We start from the raw sequence: 15,677 nt of genomic DNA, 5'->3' as shown, positions 1-15,677 counted from the left end.
AGTCCATGAGGGAGAGCTTTATAAGAAAAGCACTACCGGAGTCCTTCAAAGGTTCATCTCCGAAGAGGAGGGACGGAACCTCCTGGCTAAAATTCATGCCGGACTCGGCGGTCATCATGCTGCAGCCCGGTCCCTTGTAAGCAAGGCCTTCCGTACAGGCTTTTATTGGCCGACGGCCCGGGCAGACGCTCAGGACTTAGTCCAACGATGCATCGGTTGCCAGCTCTTTGCAAACCAAAGCCATATGCCACCCACCGCCCTCCAAACTATCCCCATTACTTGGCCCTTCGCGGTCTGGGGGCTTGACATGGTTGGACCCCTTAAAGGCGGAACCCACAAGCAAAAATATTTACTGGTCATGGTGGATAAGTTCACCAAATGGATAGAAGCCAAGCCTGTTAAGACGGCCGAATTCGGACCGGTGATAGACTTTATATCCGAGGTTGTACACCGTTACGGCGTCCCCCACAACATCATCACTGATAACGGCACGAACTTCACGGCCAACGAGGTAAAACTCTGGTGCAAAAACATGGGCATCAAGCTCGATTATTCTTCCGTCTATCACCCACAAACTAACGGCCAGGTCGAACGTGCAAATGGTCTTATCATGAGCGGCATCAAACCCAGATTAGTGCGGTCCCTCAAGGAATCTAACACGCACTGGGTAGAGGAGCTCGACTCCGTACTCTGGGGGCTGCGGACCACACCGAATCACACCACCGAATACACACCATTCTTTATGGTGTACGGCGCAGAGGCAGTTTTGCCTTGCGACATAATTCATGACTCACCTCGAGTGCGCATGTACGAAGAAAGAGAAGCCGAGCTCGATCGGCAGGACAGCTTGGACGCATTGGAGGAGAAGCGTGACGTGGCAAAAGCCCGTTCCGCATTCTATGAACAACAGGCTCGAAGATACCAAAGCAGAGAAGTACGGGCCAAAAATTACAACGTTGGTGAATTAGTTCTACGACTACCGGGCAAGAAAAAGGACAAACTCGAGCCCAAGTGGGAAGGTCCCTTCATAATTGACCAAGTCCTGACTGGTGGAGCGTACCGCCTGCGGGATGCATCGGATAACCGACTCGAGCCAAACCCATGGAACGCAGCCCGTCTCCGAAGATTCTATGCCTAGCGCTGGACTCTGTGTTCGTCTCCTTCCTCTGTCCATTTTTTATATATTTTCTATCTTACATTTCTCTTCTTCTCTCTCTCTCTCTTATAGCCTCTAAAGGCTCATAAAGTGACGCGCTATCCGCGCACATTAAACCTGGGGGCTTCTTTAAACAGAAGCTTATTCATACGGGCTTCATGCCCAACACATGTGTCACACTTCCGCATGTACCTTTTATTCACCATTATATGCATCGATATGACTTAAGTTTTGGCCAAGCTGGGTTGCCTGGCTCCTGTGCTTACCCCTACATTCCCGATTGTTCGGCTAGGTGGTAAAGGGAGCACCTCTGCGATTGTTACTGCCGGGTCAGCCGGACGTGTACCTCAGACTGGGTGAAGCCGAAAGCTAGCGTTCTTAAGGGAATATTTGGTTGGTGAACTAAAGATGATCTTTTTTTATTTTTATCTATACGCCCCCAGATGTTTTTCCTGCGTTTCTTTTCGTAGCATGGACATCCACCTTAGGGCATGCCTCCCAGGGAAAGGAACCCCTAACGGAACTATTCTCCCTGGAAGATGTTTCTTACTAACCATGTAATATAACATAACTAGTCGGGCACTTGTCTGTTCAAGCCCTAATGACCCCTACGCCTAGTCTCCATGCATTCCCCGGTTCCTATATAACCGCACGGGAATTCGGACACACTCCGGACCGTCAGGTCCCGAGGCTGAAGTGAAAAGGTCGGCCATGACAAATGATCTACAATCCGGCTAGAAGGCATTATAAATGTCAATTAAATTACATAGTCATTTTGACTGATTGTATTCCTCTTCAATACCATCTAACAGTCTGTCTAATTTACAGTCCTGCTGGGAATACTTTGCGGCCAACTCTACTTGGCCGTATACTAATCTTACAGGGATCTCCTTCCCATCAGGCCCTACAGGACCGACCTCAGCCATGTGGTTGGGGTCAGCCTTTGCGTACCGCGTCTTCACCATGGCCCAGGCCTCCCTGGCGCCTTGACGGCAGGCTGATATCTTCCACAATCGGAAGCGCCGCCGTGCTCCCTTTAGCTTCTCCGCAAGCTCTCCAAGACCTTCGGGCATGGAGACGGATGGCCACAGGGCCTGGGTGACGCCTTGCATCACCTGCCGAACTCGATCGAGCAGTTGCGAGAGCTCGGGAAGAAGGTCACCCGTAGAACCGGGCATCTCCTCTGCAGGACGACCTGTTAGCACACCTACAGACATTGCTCTGTTAGTTGACTTCCCCGCCGAACTTTCTTTCAAAGGTTCGTTCAAGCACTTACTAAATATGCCGCGCCGAAGCCGCTGATTCTCCTTCACGGAGTCTGACAGCTGGGCACGAACATCTTTTAGCTCGACGCCCAGCTTGGTGTTGGCATCTTGGAGATCGTTCTTCTCCCGCCTCACCTTTGTCAGCACCTTCTCACTAGCCTTTAGCTGGCGTAGGAGGTGTTGCCTTTCCGGATTCAATCCGACGCCATCTGCAATTTCCTTTGTCAAATTCGCACCAATGCCGCGCTTCGCAAAATACTTATCTTTCGAAGTGTATATTACCAGAGGGGGTCTCCTTGGGCTCCCCTGCCGCGGCTAGTGCGGCCTCAAGTTGGGCTTTGCACTCTTCCAGCTCCTTGGACAGTAGGGAATTCTTAAATCAGTTATTCTAACCGTTTCAAGTCTCGGGGGCTACTGGTATATACATATAATTACCAGAATTTTCTTACCCGTATGTCTTTTACATACTGCTCCGTGGCTCTGGCTAGACCATTTTGAGCGGCACGGAGGTACGCATCTCCCGAGTTGAAGGAATCTAATGCCCCTTGGGAGAAGCAAGCGTCACGAAGAATTGTCCGGCGACGCCTGTGGTTCATGGCACTCTCCACCTCAGAGTTGGTGGCAGACAACCCGTCCACATCCTCCGTCGGAGGAGCGTCTGGCGCGCGCCTTGCGTTCGCCTCCGCCTCCGGACCAGGCTTTGGAGCCTGGCTGGTGGAGGCCCGATTGGCAGCCTCTCCGGATATAGTCCGGCGAGGTCTCTTTGTCCTGAAAAGAGCGCGAGTGTCAATATGCCTCCAAGGTATAACACCTGGGATAAGGGGGCGCGCCATACCTTTGCGCTGACGCCTCGGTCCGGACTGCACTTCTTTTCTGCCCGCGGGGCCCTACGGCCCCTCGTTGGCTTGTCGCCACAGGTTCGGCCTTCCGCCTTAAAAACCTCCCCTGTAAAGTTCGGTTGCAATCAGGAAACTGAACACGAGTGGGCGGACACCTATTCGGGGTATTGGGACTTCGATCTTAGGTACCTGGGGGGTCAGGATTAGCCCTGGGTAATCGGCCGTAATGGCCACCAAGGCGTTGTCCTTGCTCAATTGATGGAACACTCCATCAATCAGCTCCACAGATATGTCCGGATCCTCTTGAGAGGCCGGGTCGAGGGACCGTCCTGGGTCCTCGGGTTGTGGAGGAGGGCTGCTTATTTCCTTAACAGCCCGGCGCAGTTCCTGCGTTGAAGTCGTCAGACTGAATATTTAACAATGGGAATATAAAACGGATGGACAAGTAAATACGGCCGCTTACCCAACTTGGGGGATTGTGCATGGAGAATCCACCCTGAGGGTTGACGCGGAGAAATTCCTCCTCTTCTCCCTTATACAAAGTGGACAAGATCTTTAGTAGAGCGGCAGCTGAATCCGGCCCCTTACGGCCTTAGCGGATGGCGTCGTCCTCCCCGTTGAAGTCCCACATGGGGTGGCTTCTATACTGAAGCGGCTGCACCCCCCGCATAATGCATTCGGCCATAACCCCGATCATGGTTTGTCCGGAATGGGCTAACAATCTTATTCGGCCCATCGGGTAAATGATGTCCCTGTCACCTCCCCTTTGAGGGCTCCGTGGGCGCCAGCTTAGGCGCTTCTTTAAGGGAGCACTGTTGAATTCAGGGAGGCCGATCCAGACAGGATCCGGCAGCGGGACGTCTTCTATATAAAACCATTCCGAGGGCCAGTCTTCGGACGCCTTCTTTGGGGTTCCGGACAGATATCCGGTCCCGGCGATGCGCCACACTTCGGCTCCGCCCACTTGATACATTGACCCCTTCTTAGAACGGGGCACGAGGCAAAATAGCTCCTTCCACAGTCCGAAATGAGCTTCAACACCCAAGAACAGCTCGCAGAGGGCTACAAAGCCCGCGATATGCAATACTGAGGCAGGTGTGAGATTATGTAGCTGGAGGCCGTAGAACTCCAGCAGCCCCCGGAGAAATGGATGGATTGGAAATCCGAGCCCCCTTATTAGGTAAGGGATGAGGCACAGCCGCTCTCCTTTGGAGGGATTAGGGGCATTCTCTGCTTGCTCTCCACCATTGTAGACGGCAAGACCGGCTCGAACCGGGACCATATAGGCCGGGGGGAGAAATCCCTTGGTCTGGAGCGTCACTAGCTCGCTATGCGGGATGGAACATCTCTCCCAATATCCAGGCTTAGGGCTGGAAGGGCGAGGGGAGGAGTTGCGACGGCTGGCCATGGTGGAATGGACCTTTGTCGGATGCGCTCTGATGAACACTCGCAGAGGGGAGAAGGTGTGGATTGGATCTAAATCCTCGTCCCCTTAAATAGGGCAGCTCATTTACGCGGCTAGAGGTGTGAATGTAAAAACACTCAGACTTTTCATATTCGTTTGACACGTGGGAAGCGGCCATTATTGGGTGTAGAAGCCAAGGAGCGCAAACATCTACAAGAAACCGGACTTAATTCAACAGGTAGACGGAATTTGGAGGAGAACCCGCCTTGCAATGCCGAAGACAATCTGCGCCAGACTCATCGTCATTGAAGCCTGGTTCGGGGGCTACTGAGGGAGTCCTGGATTAGGGGGTGTCCGGACAGCCGGACTATATCCTTTGCCCGGACTGTTGGATTATGAAGATACAAGATTGAAGACTCTGTCCCGTGTCCGGAAGGGACTTCCCTTGGCGTGGAAGGCAAGCTTGGCGATACGGATATGCAGATCTCCTACCATTGTAACCGACTTTGTTTAACCCTAACCCTCTCCGGTGTCTATATAAACCGGAGGGTTTTAGTCCGTAGGACAACGTACACATCAACAATCATACCATAGGCTAGCTTCTAGGGTTTAGCCTCTTCGATCTCGTGGTAGATCTACTCTTGTACTACCCATATCATCAATATTAATCAAGCAGGACGTAGGGTTTTACCTCCATCGAGAGGGCCCGAACCTGGGTAAAACTTCGTGTCCCTTGCCTCCTGTTACCATCCGGCCTAGACGCACAGTTCGGGACCCCCTACCCGAGATCCGCCGGTTTTGACACCGACAAGAGTCCTTCCCTTCTTGGACCCTTCGTCCCCCCTGGTTGGGACGGCCTTCCTTTTCTTGTATCCCCCGACTGGAGGGGGAGCATCTTCATCCTCCTCCTCGTCTTCGGGGGAGGAGTGCGTCGCGGAGTTATCGGACGATGAGTCCGATAACACCTGGCGTCGGGAACTCTTCCGGGTTCCCTTGGCCTTCTTGGTCTTCTCCGGCACGTTGTAAGGAGCCGGAGTCAGCATCTCCATCAGGAGAGCGTCCGCAGTGTCTTCGGGCAGAGGGGCCGGACAGTTAATCTGCCCCGACGTCTCCACCCAGTCCTGTCAAAGGCATGGAGCTCAGACCCCGCACGTGGTTAAGCTAGGGGAAATAAATATCCTACCAGATGTATGGAACTCACCGAATGCGCTCGGCGCTTCGTGCTTAGCCCACAGTCCTCGGTGAGAGAGGGAGGGACCTCGGCGCCCTTGAACAACACCTTCCAGACGTCCTCGTGCGTTGTGTCAAAGAGCTCGCTCAGAGTCTGGTGCTGGGCCGGGTCGAACTCCCACACGTTGAAGTCCCGTTGTTGGCACGGGAGGATCTGGCGGATGAGCATGACCTGGACTATGTTGACAAGCTTGAGCTTCTTGCCTGCCATATTCCGGATACATTTCTGGGGTCCGTCCAGCTCTACCGATGAACCCCAGGACAGGCCCTTCTCTTTCTAGGAGGTGAGCCGCGTGGGGATTCCGGATCGAAACTTGGGGGCAGCCACCCATTTGGTGTCGCGCGGCTCGGTGATGTAGAACCACGCCGATTGCCACCCCTTTATGGTCTCCACGAAGGAGCCTTCAAGCCATATAACGTTGGGCATCTTGCCCACCATGGCGCCGCCGCATTCTGCTTGTTGGCCACCCACCACCTTCGGCTTGATATTGAAGGTCTTTAACCACAGGCCGAAGTGGGGCCGGATGTGGAGGAAAGCCTCACACACGACGATGAACGCTGAAATGTTGACGACGAAGTTTGGGGCCAGATCATGGAAGTCCAGCCCATTGTAGAACATGAGACCACGGACGAATGGATGGAGGGGAAACCCCAGTCCGCGGAGGAAGTGGTGGAGGAAAACTACCCTCTCGTGAGTTTCAGGGGTAGGAACGATCTGCCCCGCAGCGGGCAGTCGATGCGCGATATTCATGGCCAAGTATCCGGCTCCGCGCAGCTTCTTGACGTGTCCCTCCGTGACGGAGGAAGCCATCCATTTGCCTCCCGCTCCGGACATGATTGGAGAAGGTTGAGGGGAAGGATGTGGGCTTGGGCGTTGGAGCTCGAGTGCGCAAGAGTGGATGAGCAAGGAGGAAGAAGGAGCGGGTAGAAAAAGGTTAAACCTTGTCCCTTTATAAGGGCGGCCGAAACTATGTGCCCCCACTAGCCTGGTAAAACTCGCTTATCCCCCAAGCATCATAATCAATGGCGCGGTTGGGTTACCCACGCCCGTATTGATGAGAATCCCATAATAAGGGGGACACGATCTCTGCTTTGACAAGACGTGTCAAAAAACTGCCTCGTGTTATGTGCGGGGCTAGTTAAAGGAAACGGTTTGAATAATCACCGGGCCATGGCATAATGTCATGTTGCCAAAACATGTCGGTAGATTAGATTTGTGGAAATATTATTCTCTCTATGGTGGTATGTGGAACTTATTTTGAAGGGTCGGACACTATCCTTGTATTTAAATTCTTCCGTGGTGTATTCGGAGGAGGAACCCGCCTTGCAATGCCGAAGACAATACTGCGCGCCGGACTCATCGTCATTGAAGTCTGGTTCAGGGGCTACTGAGGGAGTCCTGGATTAGGGGGTCTCCGGACAGCCGGACTATATCCTTTGGCCGGACTGTTGGACTATGAAGATACAAGATTGAAAACTTCGTCTCGTGTCTGGATAGGACTCTACTTGGCTTGGAAGGCAAGCTAGGCAGTATGGATATGTATATCTCCTCCTTTGTAACTGACCTTGTGTAACCCTAACCCTTTCCGGTGTCTATATAAACCGGAGGGTTTTAGTCTGTAGGACAACATACAATCATACCATAGGCTAGCTTCTAGGGTTTAGCCTCTCCGATGTCGTGGTAGATCAACTCTTGTAATACTCATATCATTAAGAATAAATCAAGCATGACATAGGGTTTTACCTTCATCAAGAGGGCCCGAACCTGGGTAAAATATCGTGTCACCTGCCTCTTGTTACCATCCGCCTTAGACGCACAGTTTGGGACCCCCTACCCGAGATCCGCCGCTTTTGACACCGACAGCCAGTATGCGACCGAGGGCCAGAAACTATTCGCCACCTACTTGAGTGCCCTGTGGCGGTCGAGGTGTGGAGACTTCTTGGACTGCTTGATGTGATCAGACAAGCATTAGAGATGGACAAATCTGGTAAGGTTATCTTGGAGGTTCTTCTTAATTTGCCAGAGAATCATGTTCATGTTCTAGGACTGCCGAAGCTAAGAGAAACGTTGGCCACATGTTGTTGGTATTTGTGGTGAGAAAGAAGGAAACACACACATGGGGCTGTACCTCAAACTGCATCTCAGATCAGTCTATCAGTACGAGCAATGGTGGTAAATTTTATATCTACATGTGCACCAAAAGGCATGGGTTCATGTCGATGGCTGGACAAGACCAAGGGCTGATTATGTCAAGTTAAATGTGGACGCGGGATATGATCCAGATTCGCTCGAAGGCTCGGTCGGATCCGTCATCAGAGACCACAATGGCAAGTTTGTAGCTGCTCCAAATGAGAAGCTAGATATCTGCTATGATGCCTTTATCGCGGAAGCTATCGCAGTAAGGTTTGGCTTGAATCTTGCCCGCATTGCTGGGTGTAGCAAGATCGAAGTGAACTCGGATAGCTTGGAGGTCATTCAATGCTGAAGGATGGTTATTCATCCTTGGTGGCCAGCGCCATCTTCGGCGACTGTTATTACATGTCCCTAGATTTCAAGTATATTTTGTGTGAACATTAATTGCTATAGAGAGAGTAGCCCATGAATTAGCTAGGCTAGCAAAAATTTCTCCTCCAGATGTATGGCTGGGTGCACCCCCTAGGGCTGTTATCCCATTGATTGTTTCTGATGCTATTATTGTAGCGAGTTAATAAAGGAGGAGGATATTGGCAAAAAAATCCAAGCTAGTCTTTCCTAATTTTTTTTGGAAAAGGAGGATAACCCCTGCCTCTGTATCAATCGATGCATGCGGCTATATTATTAAATAAAATCGTAACAAAGTCTTAAGGTCCAGAGAAGCTCATAATCTGAGCATAAGTCAAAAAATAAAGAGGAAAAGTGCCACATCCAACGATAAAGAACAGATTACGATACCTACACACCTAGCCTATTATTAGCTTGTCATCCAAATCGGCTGAAGATAGGCTAGCAAAAATTTCTCCTCCAGATGTATGGCTGGGTGCACCCCCTAGGGCTGTTATCCCATTGATTGTTTCTGATGCTATTATTGTAGCGAGTTAATAAAGGAGGAGGATATTGGCAAAAAAATCCAAGCTAGTCTTTCCTAATTTTTTTTGGAAAAGGAGGATAACCCCTGCCTCTGTATCAATCGATGCATGCGGCTATATTATTAAATAAAATCGTAACAAAGTCTTAAGGTCCAGAGAAGCTCATAATCTGAGCATAAGTCAAAAAATAAAGAGGAAAAGTGCCACATCCAACGATAAAGAACAGATTACGATACCTACACACCTAGCCTATTATTAGCTTGTCATCCAAATCGGCTGAAGATAGGCTGTGCTACCGTCTCCCAGCGGTTTCTCCCAATAACCAAAAGCTCCCTGAAGCCTGCATGAGTGAGCAGCGACCACATATGGATCTAGCTAAACCAACACGTGGAGAAGAACTCGCCATCTTAGAAGCCATGTGTACATAAAAAATTCGAGAGCCAAACCATCTCATGAACAAAAACTTCTACCATCTTCACAATGACGGTGGAGGAAACATCAATGCGACACACACACAGAGAGAGAGAGAGAGAGCATGACTCGCTAGAGAATGATATGTCGCATCAGGGAGACACTCAAGGGGAGAAAAGAAGGCCACGGCCACGTCACTGCCGCAAAAAGATTGTCATCAACATCATCGGGTGCCCATGTTAGAATACATTGTAACATGTATATATGGTATAACTATAAACCGTATATACGCCTGGTACGCCCGGTAGGCTAGCGTGTTGCGTGGTGTTGTAACCGGTAGTTGTGGTTGGTTAGGATTCATCCTCATCTTGTGTTTCTTTCTTTCCAACATAACCTAACTACCAAATCTTGTAAACCTCTTTGCCTATATAACATGCAACGCGTCCCTGCCAGAGGCATACGCTTCATCCAATCTTTCATGGTATTCAGAGCCAACTTCCTCTCCAACATCCAAACCTAGTCATGGCTAGCTCCAGCTCCGCCGCCACCGCCGCCTTTGCCCTCATTCCCATCGCTGACAAGCTGCACCGGGGCAACTACCTGGTCTGGCGCGCACAAGCCCTAGCCACCATCCGTGGAGCACAGCTGGTCGATCTCCTCAGCCCTGATCACCCGTTCCCGGAGCCCAAGCTCGCCGATAAAGACGGCAAGCCGACAGATGCGCCAAACCCGGAGTATCTTGTCACCATGGTGCAAGACTCACAGGTACTCAGCTTCATCTTCAACTCGATCTCGCCACCTGTGATGATCCAAGTCGCCCACTGCACCAAGGCCGCCGCAGCATGGACCACCATCAGGGAGATGTTCCTCTCCCAGACACAGGCCAACATCGTCAACATGCGGATCGCCTTCTCCACCACCAAAAAGGGCACCGCGACCATCGCCGACTACATTGGGCGCATGAAAGCGCTGGGTGACGAGATGGCTTCAGCAGGCAAGCCGCTCGACGATGATGACATGGTCTCCTACATCCTTGCCGGACTAGACTACGACTACATCTCGTTTGTCTCGTCCATCTGCACCGCAAGGACTGAACCAATCAAGGTAGCTGGACTTTACTCTCAGTTGATCGGTTTTGAAGCGTCTTGCTATGTTCGAAGGTGGAAACCACTCCTCCCAGTCCTCCACCAACACTATCTCTCGTGGCCGCGGTGGAGGTGGCCGCGGTAACGGTGGCCACGGCAATGGAGGAGGTGGCCACGGCAACAGAGGCCGTGGCAATGGAGGTGGTGGTCGTGGCAATGGAGGCCGCGGCAACGGCAACAGCAACGGAGGAGCCGATGATCTTCCTGAGGTCGTCTGCCAGATCTGCAAGAGACCGAAGCACACCGCCCTCGAATGCTACCGGCGCTTCGACATCTCCTACACCAAGAACGAGAAGAGCGCCGGATCTTCCACAACCTCGTCCTATGGAGTAGATACCAACTGGTATCTGGACACTGGCGCCACCGATCACATCACCAGCGAACTCGACAAGTTGACCGTCCACAACAAGTACCACGACAACGATCAAGTCCACACTGCAAATGGAGATAGTATGGAAATTAGTCATATTGGTCACACTACCGTTCGTACCCGTACTCGTGATCTTCATCTTAAGAACATATTGCATGTACCCGATGCCGCCAAAAACCTTATCTCCGCCCATCGCTTATCCACTGATAATCATACTTTCCTTGAAGTTCACCCAACTTTTTTTCTCGTCAAGGAACAGGGAACGAGGAAAACTCTTCTACGCGGCAGGTGTAGACAAGGTCTCTACCCCGTATCATCGGCTCCCTTTAGCTCAAGCAAGCAAGCGTTTGGTGCCAATAAACTGCATGTTGAAAGGTGGCACAGTCGGCTAGGGCATCCGTCATCTACCATAGTGCGTCATGTTCTTAGCCAGAATAATATTCCCTTTTCTAGTAGCGAGTTGAATAAAGAAGGAGTGTGTGATGCATGCCAAATGGGCAAAAGTCACCAACTTCCTTATCCTAGTTCAAACAGTGTGTCTAAAGCTCCTTTAGAGCAATTTTTCTCCGATGTATGGGGGCCTGCCCGTGATTCTATCAATAAGAAAAACTATTATGTGTCTTTCATCTATGATTACAACAAATTCACGTGGATATATCTCCTTAAGCACCGATCCGAAGTTTTTAAAGTCTTTCATGAATTTCAAACCCTTGTTGAAAGGTTGTTCAATAAGAAAATAATCACTATGCAAACAGACTGGGGTGGCGAGTATGAACGTCTAAATTCCTTTTTTCGTCAATTAGGAATCACTCACCATGTCTCATGTCCCCATGCTCATCAGCAAAACGGATCAGCAGAAAGAAAACATCGACATATTGTTGATGTAGGGCTCTCTCTCTTAGCCCATGCCTCCATGCCCTTGAAGTTTTGGGATGAGGCTTTCCTCTCTGCTACATATCTGATAAATCGCACCCCTAGCAAAGTGATTAATTTTGAAACTCCTCTGACACGTTTGTTTCAAGAACAACCCAATTATCATTCTCTTCAGGTCTTTGGATGTGCATGTTGGCCGAATCTTTGCCCTTATAATTCCAAAAGGTTAGAATTTCGTTCCAAACAGTGCGTGTTTCTTGGCTACAACAATCTTCACAAAGGTTTTAAATGTCTAGATGTTGCTGCTCGACGAGTATACATATCCCGTGATGTTATTTCCGATGAGACAGTTTTTCCCTTTGCAAATCTAAATCCTAATGCAGGCACCCCTCTCCTGTCAGAAGTCCTTTTACTTCCTGAGTCTACACCTTTTGATCATGGGGACGAACCTGTAGTTGATCAACAGGCTAATTTTCGCCCTAATCCTGTTGCTAACAGTGGAGAAAATCCAATTTTTGTGCATGATTTTATGCAGCCAGAACAAGACGAAACTGTTGCAGAACACGAGGAGGATTCAGGTGCTGCGGGCAGCGATCCCGAGCCTGCAGCGTCAGCAGGCGCAGGCGACACAGGTGGACCAGGGGGCGAATCTGCCTCGATTGCGCAGACGCCACCGCGGGAACGACGCGTGGCGCGCGCTGGGCCGCCCGCTGAATCTCCCGACAGCGCGTCGTCAGGTGGGCCAATCGGCTCCCCTCTCGCGGGCCGCCAGGTGGGCCAACCAAGCGAGGGAGACGTGCGCACAGGCTCCCACGTCGATCTGCCCCGACAGGATGAGATATCCTTTGTTGCTGGCGACAGATCCGCTACGGGATCGCGCGCTGACATGGGATCGCGTGCGGATCCTCCCTCCTCCGGCGGATTTTCTGTGCCGCATGCACCTGCAGCTCCTGATGTGCCAACCCGGCGAACACGGTCACAACATGGCATTTTAAAACCTCAAATTCGTACAGATGGCACAATTAGGTATGACAAGTTCAAACCTCGTTTTGGTGGTCCGACGACTACTGGTGAACCTCATAACTTGCAAGAAGCTTTGAATGATACAAATTGGAACAGGGCCATGAATGATGAGTATGATGCTCTTATTAAAAATAAGACTTGGCACTTAGTCCCACCAATAAAAAAATATCATTGATTGTAGGTGGGTCTATATGATTAAAAGAAAGGCAGATGGTCAAATTGGCAGATACAAGGCAAGGCTAGTAGCAAAAGGTTTCAAACAGAGATACGGTATAGATTATGAAGATACCTTTAGTCCTATTGTTAAAGCAGCTAATGTCAGACTTGTTCTTTCTGTTGCAGTATCCAGTAACTGGAGCCTCAGGAAATTGGATGTTCAGAATGTGTTCCTCCATGGCGTTCTAGAGGAAGAAGTCTATATGAGACAACCACCTGGCTATGAAATTAGAGGCAAGGAAAATCATCTCTGCAAACTTGACAAAGCGTTGTATGGTCTAAAACAGGCACCTCGGGCATGGTACTCCAGGTTGTGTGACAAATTTCAAACACTTAGTTTTAAACCATCAAGAGGGGATACCTCTCTGTTCTTTTTTAGAAGAGGAAAGACTATTATGTTTATGTTAGTCTATGTTGATGATATAATTGTTGCTAGCTCATCACAAGATGCAGCTGTAGCTTTGTTGGCAGATTTGAGAAGAGATTTTGCCTTGAAGGATCTAGGAGATCTACATTATTTCTTGGGAATTGAAGTTAAGAAGGTAAAAGATGGCATCCTTCTGACCCAAGAAAAATATGTCATGGATATATTGAAACATGCATGTCTGACAAACTGCAAGATTTCAAACATGCCTCTCTCAACTTCTGAAAAGCTGTCAAAGGAACAAGGAGAACCTTTGGGGGCGAAGAATCAACAAGGTATAGAAGTATGGTAGGTGCTTTGCAATATTTGACATTGACAAGACCGGATATTTGTTTCCCAGTGAACAAAGTTTGTCAGTATTTGCATTCTCCTACCTCTCAACACATGACAGCAGTTAAAAGGATTTTGAGATATCTCAAAGGTACTATGAGTACATGCCTAAAATTCACTAAGTCAGCTTGCAACATTGTTAGTGCCTTCTCAGATGCTGATTGGGCAGGATGTCCTGATGACAGGAGATCAACAGGAGGTTTCTGTGTGTTCTTTGGTCCCAACCTGATTTCTTGGAGTGCACGTAAGCAAGCTACTGTTTCAAGGTCAAGTACTGAGGCAGAGTATAAATCATTAGCCAATGCAACTGCTGAGATTATTTGGGTCCAAACTCTTCTGCGTGAACTTGGAGTTGCTCATTCGCCAGTTGCTCGTCTTTGGTGTGACAACATTGGTGCCACATATTTGTCAGCAAATCCAGTGTTTCACGCAAGAACTAAACATATAGAAGTTGACTATCATTTTGTTCGAGAGAGAGTAGCTGAAGAAGAATACTATTGCCGAGACACCAACATGAAGACATGTGAAACGACCACCTAGATTCGTAGGATCCGAGGCGGTGTAGACACTGCCTCCCAAATCAAGCTCCATTAACCAAGAGAGCCGCTTCTTTGATGAGAGATCGTTAGAAAACTTATTTGCCACCCACCAACACCACCACCCGAGATGAAGCCATGGACTAACAAAGCCTCCTAGACCACTGAACTCACAATGAAACAGCTTTCTCGGTTTCTCCTCCCTCCCGCCACCGCTGGAGCAACCATCGGAGGTGAGGAAGTCCCTATGACATTGGAATCTGAGATGCCCTGCTTGCTCCTCGTTGGATCTGATGTAACATCTAGGGTTTCACAGGAGGAGGCTATTATATATTAGCCTTAATTCTAGTCGATGAACACAGGGGGCAGTGGCAACCACGCCAACACCTTTGTTGGCATGAAAGGTCCAACGAATCAAACAGCCTTTCTTGAGAAACGATTAGGGTAGCAATGAATCAAACACTAATAGCATGAAAGGTCCAACAAAGACCAGCTTAATCAAGCTCTCCTCGCTAGGCAAGCTTGGCGACCCATAGCATTCCCCGACAGTCTATATGCGAGGGTTATGAAGGCTACATATTACACCGGGGTTGATCTGCTAGACACAACACGTGCGAGGGTTAAAAAGGCTAAACATTACACTGGGGTTGATCTGCTAGGCATAACATTTATTTGAAATGCATCTCGGCATCATGCATGGTTTGGAGTTTCTCAAGAAAGGGTGTTTATGGCGTATTTGTGACAGCCTGTCCGCAATGTTTGTTTATGGAGGGACAACTGGACCCCGAGTAGAAATCTGAAAATTAACAAAACCCCGACAAAATCTCGTATTCGATGGGTGGCCTACTTAATAGACCATGACACCCATACTTGAAAGGAGGACAAGGTCAAACAATTTTGAGCTCTTTTACAGTGCCCATGAATTAATATAAGCCGTCTATTTCTGGCAATCCAATGGCCAGTATGCTCCGGTACTCCATCTTTTGTTCCACGGAGTACTGAGTCGATGAGTCACGGAGTACCCTAATCTAAGGGGCAAAGCAGTAATCGCATCAAAATCATTTTATGGTTATTTATCTTGAGGGTATTTTGATATTCCCCCCTGTAACATCTGGTTCGTACAAATGCCGCGCTGCACTCGTTTCCGTCCACGAACGCCGCCGCCACTGCGATCTGCTTCGCCTGCGACCGCCGCCGTGCTTGTGTCCTCCACAATCAGGTCGGAAACTCGCACGTTCTAATCCCTGAACATAATGGATGGATTTGTGAAGCCCAGTAGTGCATCCTCGAGCTGGAGGAATGCAGCGGATGGATACACTGTCCCAGGCTTTTCACCAGACGATGCACCAGCGGAGAATCAACGGAGACATCGAGGGCAAGAGCCGAGC

At 49.7% G+C, this 15,677-nt stretch overlaps 1 pseudogene; it reads left to right on the top strand.

The window, feature by feature from the left end:
* The first annotated feature begins 10,371 nt into the window (after window positions 1–10,371).
* LOC125549684 lies at window positions 10,372–10,513 on the top strand (annotated as a pseudogene).
* Window positions 10,514–15,677: the final 5,164 nt, after the last annotated feature.

Source organism: Triticum urartu, chromosome 3, assembly GCF_003073215.2.
Source record: "Triticum urartu cultivar G1812 chromosome 3, Tu2.1, whole genome shotgun sequence".
Taxonomy (NCBI): domain Eukaryota; kingdom Viridiplantae; phylum Streptophyta; class Magnoliopsida; order Poales; family Poaceae; genus Triticum; species Triticum urartu.
The sequence above is the reverse complement of the archived record's forward strand: the minus strand, read 5'-3'. Positions and strand labels throughout refer to the sequence as shown.